Source organism: Protopterus annectens, chromosome 4.part0 (assembly GCF_019279795.1).
Source record: "Protopterus annectens isolate FY-2018-M chromosome 4.part0, PAN1.0, whole genome shotgun sequence".
Taxonomy (NCBI): Eukaryota; Metazoa; Chordata; order Ceratodontiformes; family Protopteridae; genus Protopterus; species Protopterus annectens.
This window is the reverse complement of record NC_056733.1, coordinates 899,752,985-899,760,484: the sequence shown is the minus strand read 5'-3', so window position 1 is coordinate 899,760,484 and position 7,500 is coordinate 899,752,985. Positions and strand designations below refer to the sequence as shown.

Below are 7,500 nucleotides of genomic sequence, written 5' to 3'. Positions count from 1 at the left end.
ACATCACTGTTAACACAGGTTTGGGGGCAAAACTGCCCTGCATCTACTACATGAGGGCCCCACACAGCTTGTTGCTTAAATATGCTAACTCTGACATCCATTTACCTTAGAAAAAAAGTGAATTCACCAGGATACCACAATCTCAGCCTTTAAACAAAATGGAAACAAATTACTCATTTGTGATCACAAAACTGACTGAGTAAAGTATTTAGTTATTGCTGTGTGTCGCTATAACTTACTGAATGTGTGCACTATTGCTTCTGCTCTAATTATGTAGTATGGTGAAGCTGTTGTGTGTTGCTGTAACTTGCTGAATGTGTGCACTATTGCTTCTGCTCTCCTTATGTAGTATGGTGAAGCGGTTGCTGTGTGTCATGGTAACTTACTGAATGTGTGCACTATTGCTTCTGCTCTAATTATGTAGTATGGTGAAGTTTTGTTGTGTGTTGCTGTAACTTGCTGAATGTGTGCACTATTGCTTCTGCTCTCCTTATGTAGTATGGTGAAGCAGTTGCTGTGTCTCACTGTAACTTACTGAATGTGTGCACTATTGCTTCTGCTCTAATTATGTAGTATGGTGAAGCTGTTGTGTGTTGCTGTAACTTGCTGAATGTGTGCACTATTGCTTCTGCTCTCCTTATGTAGTACGGTGAAACAGTTGCTGTGTGTCTCTGTAACTTACTGAATGTGTGTACTATTGCTTCTGCTGTAATTATGTAGTATAGTGAAGTTATGTGTTGCTGTAACTTGCTGAATGTGTGCACTATTGCTTCTGCTCTCCTTATGTAGTATGGTGAAGTGTTTGTTGTGTGTCACAGTAACTTACCGAATGTGTGCACTATTGCTTCTGCTATAATTATGTAGTATGGTGAAGTTGTTGTTGTGTGTTGCTGTAACTTGTTGAATATGTGCACTATTGCTTCTGCTCTAATTATGTAGTATGGTGAAGCAGTTGCTGAGTGTCGCTGTAACTTACTGAATGTGTGCACTATTGCTTTTGCTTGCCTTATGTAGTATGGTGAAGCAGTTGCTGTGTGTCGCTGTAACTTACTGAATATGTGCACTATTACTTCTGCTCTGCTTAAGTAGTATGGTGAAGCGGTTGCTGTGTGTCGCTGTTACTTGCTGAATGTGTGCACCATTGCTTCTGCTCTCCTTATGTAGTATGATGAAGCAGTTGCTGTGTGCCGCTGTTACTTACTGAATGTGTGCACTTTTGCTTCTGCTCTCCTTATGTAGTATGGTAAAGCCGCTGCTGTGTGTCGCTGTTACTTACTGAATGTGTGCACTATTGCTTCTGCTCTCCTTATGAGGTATGGTGAAGCGGTTGCTGTGTGTCACTGTTACTTACTGAATGTGTGCACTATTGCTTCTGCTCTCCTTAAGTAGTATGGTGAAGCAGTTGCTGTGTGTCGCTGTCACTTACTGAATGTCTGCACTATTGCTTCTGCTCTCCTTATGTAGTATGGTGAAGTGGTTGCTGTGTGTTGCTGTTACTTACTGAATGTGTGCACTATTGCTTCTGCTCTCCTTATGTAGTATGGTGAAGTGGTTGCTGTGTGTCACTGTAACTTACTGAATGTGTGCACTATTGCTTCTGCTCTCCTTATGTAGTATGGTGAAGTGGTTGGTGTGTCGCTGTAACTTATTGAATGTGTGCACTATTGCTACTTCTCTCCTTATGTAGTATGGTGAAGCGGTTGCTGTGTGTCGCTGTAACTTACTGAATGTGTGCATTATTGCTTCTGCTCTCCTTATGTAGTATGGTGAAGCGGTTGCTGTGTGTCGCTGTAACTTACTGAATGTGTGGACTATTGCTTCTGCTCTCCTTATGTAGTATGGGGAAGCGGTTGCTGTGTGTCACTGTTACTTACTAAACATGCGCACTATTGCTTCTGCTCTCCTTATGTAGTATGGTGAAACAGTTTCTGTGTGTCGCTGTTATTTTCTGAATGTGTGCACTATTGCTTCTTCTCTCCTTAAGTAGTATGGTGAAGCGGTTGCTGTGTGTCGCTGTTACTTACTGAATGTGTGCACTATTGCTTCTGCTCTCCTTATGTAGTATGGTGAAGCGGTTGATGTGTGTCGGTGTTACTTACTGAATGTGTGCACTATTGGTTCTGCTCTCTTTATGTAGTATGGTGAAACAGTTTCTGTGTGTCGCTGTTACTTACTGAATGTGTGCACTATTGCTTCTTCTCTCCTTAAGTAATATGGTGAAGCAGTTGCTGTGTGTCGCTGTTACTTACTGAATGTGTGCACTATTGCTTCTGCTCTCCTTATGTAGTATGGTTAAGCGGTTGCTGTGTGTCGCTGTTACTTACTGAATGTGCGCACTATTGCTTCTGCTCTCCTTATGTAGTATGGTGAAGCAGTTGCTGTGTGTCGCTGGTACTTACTGAATGTGTGCACTATTGCTTCTGCTCTCCTTATGTAGTATGGTGAAGCAGTTGCTGTGTGTCCCTGCTACTTACTGTATGTGCACACTATTGCTTCTGCTCTCATGTAGTAGGGTGAAGCGGTTGCTGTGTGTCGCTGTTACTTACTGAATGTGTGCACTATTGCTTCTGCTCTCCTTATGTAGTATGGTGAAGCGGTTGCTGTGTGTCGCTGTTACTTACTGAATGTGTGCACTATTGTTTCTGCTCTCCTTATGTAGTATGGTGAAGAAGTTGCTGTGTGTCGCTGTTACTTACTGTATGTGCACACTATTGCTTCTGCTTTCCTTATGTAGTAGGGTGAAGCGGTTGCTGTGTGTCACTGTTACTTACTGAATGTGTGCACTATTGCTTCTTCTCTCCTTAAGTAGTATGGTGAAGCAGTTGCTGTGTGTTGCTGTTACTTACTGAATGTGTGCACTATTGCTTCTGCTCTCCTTATGTAGAATGGTGAAGCGGCTGCTGTGTGTCGCTGTTACTTAGTGAATGTGTGCTCTATTGCTTCTCCTCTCCTTATGTAGTATGGTGAAGCAGTTGCTGTGTGTCGCTGTAACTTACTGAATATGTGCACTATTGCTTCTGCTCTCTTTAAGTAGTATGGTGAAGCGGTTGCTGTGTGTCGCTGTTACTTGCTGAATGTGTGCACTATTGCTTCTACTCTCCTTATGTAGTATGGTGAAGCAGTTGCTGTGTGTCGCTGTAACTTACTGAATATGTGCACTATTGCTTCTGCTCTCATTAAGTAGTATGGTGAAGCGGTTGCTGTGTGTCGCTGTTACTTGCTGAATGTGTGCACTATTGCTTCTGCTCTCCTCATGTAGTACGGTGAAGTTGTTGCTGAGTGTCGCTGTTACTTACTGAACGTGTGCACTATTGCTTCTGCTCTCCTTATGTAGTATGGTGAAGCCATTGCGGTGTGTCACTGTAACTTACTGAATGTGTGCACTATTGCTTCTGCTCTCCTTATGTAGTGTGCTGAAGTGGTTGCTGTGCGTCGCTGTTACTTACGGAATGTGTGCACTATTGCTTCTGCTCTCCTTAAGTAGTATGGTGAAGCAGTTGCTGTGTGTCGCTGTTACTTACTGAATCTGTGCACTATTGCTTCTGGTGTCCTTATGTAACATGGTGAAGCAGTTGCTGTGTGTCACTGTTACTTACTGAATGTGTGCACTATTGCTTCTGCTCTCCTTATGTAGTATGGTGAAGTGGTTGCTGAGTGTCGCTGTTACTTACTGAATGTGTGCACTATTGCTTCTGCTCTCCTTATGTAGTATGGTGAAGTAGTTGCTGTGTGTCGCTGTAACTTACTGAATGTGTGCACTATTGCTTCTGCTCTCCTTATGTAGTATGGTGAAGCAGTTGCTGTGTGTCGCTGTAACTTACTGAATGTGTGCACTATTGCTTCTGCTCTCCTTATGTAGTATGGTGAAGCAGTTGCTGTGTGTCGCTGTAACTTACTGAATGTGTGGACTATTGCTTCTGCTCTCCTTATGTAGTATGGTGAAGCGGTTGCTGTGTGTCGCTGTTACTTACTGAATGTGCGCACTATTGCTTCTGCTCTCCTTATGTAGTATGGTGAAGCGGTTGCTGTGTGTTGCTGTTACTTACTGAATGTGTGCACTATTTCTTCTGCTCTCCTTATGTAGTATGGTGAAGCAGTTGCTGTGTGTCGCTGTTACTTACTGAATGTGTGCACTATTGCTTCTGCTCTCCTTATGTAGTATGGTTAAGCGGTTGCTGTGTGTCGCCGTTACTTACTGAATGTGCGCACTATTGCTTCTGCTCTCCTTATGTACTATGGTGAAACGGTTGCTGTGTGTCACTGTTACTTACTGGATGTGCGCATTATTGCTTCCCCTCTCCTTATGTAGTATGGTGAAGCGGTTGCTGTGTGTTGCTGTTATTTACTGAATGTGCGCACTATTGCTTCTGCTCTCCTTATGTACTATGGTGAAGCGGTTGCTGTGTGTCGCTGTTACTTACTGAATGTGCGCACTATTGCTTCTGCTCTCCTTATGTAGTATGGTGAAGCGGTTGCTGTGTGTTGCTGTTACTTACTGAATGTGTGCACTATTTCTTCTGCTCTCCTTATGTAGTATGGTGAAGCAGTTGCTGTGTGTCGCTGTTACTTACTGAATGTGTGCACTATTGCTTCTGCTCTCCTTATGTAGTATGGTTAAGCGGTTGATGTGTGTCGCTGTTATTTACTGAATGTGCGCACTATTGCTTCTGCTCTCCTTATGTACTATGGTGAAACGGTTGCTGTGTGTCACTGTTACTTACTGGATGTGCGCATTATTGCTTCCCCTCTCCTTATGTAGTATGGTGAAGCGGTTGCTGTGTGTTGCTGTTATTTACTGAATGTGCGCACTGTTGCTTCTGCTCTCCTTATGTAGTATGGTGAAGCGGTTGCTGTGTGTCGCTGTAACTTACTGAATGTGTGCACAATTGCTTATGCTCTCTTTATGTAGTATGCTGAAGCGGTTGCTCTGTGTCGCTGGTACTTACTGAATGTGTGCACTACTGCTTCTGCTCTCCTTATGCAGCATGGTGAAGCTGTTATTGTTTGTCGCTGTTACTTACTGAATGTGTGCACTATTGCTTCTGCTCTCCTTATGTAGTATGGTGAAGCGGTTGCTGTGTGTCGCTGTTACTTACTGAATGTGTGCACTATTGCTTCTGCTCTCCTTATGTAGTATGCTGAAGCGGTTGCTGTGTCACTCTCCTTATGTAGCATGGTGAAGCGGTTGCTGTGTGTCGCTGTTACTTACTGAATGTGCGCACTATTGCTTCTGCTCTCCTTATGTAGTATGGTGAAGCGGTTGCTGTGTGTCGCTGTTACTTACTAAATGTGTGCACTATTGCTTCTGCTCTCCTTATGTAGTATGGTGAAGCGGTTGCTGTGTGTCGCTGTTACTTACTGAATGTGTGCACTATTGCTTCTGCTCTCCTTATGTAGTATGCTGAAGCGGTTGCTGTGTGTCACTGTTACTTACTGAATGTGTGCACTATTGCTTCTGCTCTCCTTATGTAGTATGGTGAAGCAGTTGCTGTGTGTCGCTGTAACTTACTGAATGTGTGGACTATTGCTTCTGCTCTCCTTATGTAGTATGGTGAAGTGGTTGCTGTGTGTCGCTGTTACTTACTGAATGTGCGCACTATTGCTTCTGCTCTCCTTATGTAGTATGGTGAAGCGGTTGCTGTGTGTTGCTGTTACTTACTGAATGTGTGCACTATTTCTTCTGCTCTCCTTATGTAGTATGGTGAAGCAGTTGCTGTGTGTCGCTGTTACTTACTGAATGTGTGCACTATTGCTTCTGCTCTCCTTATGTAGTATGGTTAAGCGGTTGCTGTGTGTCGCTGTTACTTACTGAATGTGCGCACTATTGCTTCTGCTCTCCTTATGTACTATGGTGAAACGGTTGCTGTGTGTCACTGTTACTTACTGGATGTGCGCATTATTGCTTCCCCTCTCCTTATGTAGTATGGTGAAGCGGTTGCTGTGTGTTGCTGTTATTTACTGAATGTGCGCACTATTGCTTCTGCTCTCCTTATGTACTATGGTGAAGCGGTTGCTGTGTGTCGCTGTTACTGAATGTGTGCACTATTGCTTCTGCTCTCCTTATGTAGTATGGTGAAGCGGTTGCTGTGTGTTGCTGTTACTTACTGAATGTGTGCACTATTTCTTCTGCTCTCCTTATGTAGTATGGTGAAGCAGTTGCTGTGTGTCGCTGTTACTTACTGAATGTGTGCACTATTGCTTCTGCTCTCCTTATGTAGTATGGTTAAGCGGTTGCTGTGTGTCGCTGTTATTTACTGAATGTGAGCACTATTGCTTCTGCTCTCCTTATGTACTATGGTGAAACAGTTGCTGTGTGTCACTGTTATTTACTGGATGTGCGCATTATTGCTTCCCCTCTCCTTATGTAGTATGGTGAAGCGGTTGCTGTGTGTTGCTGTTATTTACTGAATGTGCGCACTATTGCTTCTGCTCTCCTTATGTACTATGGTGAAGCGGTTGCTGTGTGTCGCTGTTACTTACTGAATGTGCGCACTATTGCTTCTGCTCTCCTTATGTAGTATGGTGAAGCGGTTGCTGTGTGTCGCTGTAACTTACTGAATGTGTGCACAATTGCTTATGCTCTCTTTATGTAGTATGCTGAAGCGGTTGCTCTGTGTCGCTGTTACTTACTGAATGTGTGCACTATTGCTTCTGCTCTCCTTATGTAGCATGGTGAAGCTGTTATTGTTTGTCGCTGTTACTTACTGAATGTGTGCACTATTGCTTCTGCTCTCCTTATGTAGTATGGTGAAGTGGTTGCTGTGTGTCGCTGTTACTTACTGAATGTGTGCACTATTGCTTCTGCTCTCCTTATGTAGTATGCTGAAGCGGTTGCTGTGTCACTCTCCTTATGTAGCATGGTGAAGCGGTTGCTGTGTGTCGCTGTTACTTACTGAATGTGCGCACTATTGCTTCTGCTCTCCTTATGTAGTATGGTGAAGCGGTTGATGTGTGTCGCTGTTACTTACTAAATGTGTGCACTATTGCTTCTGCTCTCCTTATGTAGTATGGTGAAGCGGTTGCTGTGTGTCGCTGTTACTTACTGAATGTGTGCACTATTGCTTCTGCTCTCCTTATGTAGTATGCTGAAGCGGTTGCTGTGTGTCACTGTTACTTACTGAATGTGTGCACTATTGCTTCTGCTCTCCTTATGTAGTATGGTGAAGCAGTTGCTGTGTGTCACTGTTACTTACTGTATGTGCGCACTATTGCTTCTGCTCTCCTTATGTAGTATGGTGAAGCGGTTGCTGTGTGTCGCTGTTACTTACTGAATGTGCGCACTATTGCTTCTGCTCTCCTTATGTAGTATGGTGAAGCGGTTGCTGTTTGTCGCTGTTACTTACTGAATGTGCGCACTATTGCTTCTGCTCTCCTTATGTAGCATGGTGAAGTGGTTGCTGTGTGTCGCTGTTACTTACTGAATGTGCGCACTATTGCTTCTGCTCTCCTTATGTAGTATGGTGAAGCGGTTGCTGTGTGTCACTGTTACTTACTAAATGT

General features: G+C 43.7%; 1 protein-coding gene across 1 annotated transcript in view; it reads left to right on the top strand.

Moving 5' to 3' along the window:
- Positions 1-7,500, top strand: part of SLC5A1 (solute carrier family 5 member 1) — a 555,407-nt gene that overhangs the window by 431,424 nt on the left and 116,483 nt on the right. The gene's annotated exons all lie outside the window — the stretch shown is intronic.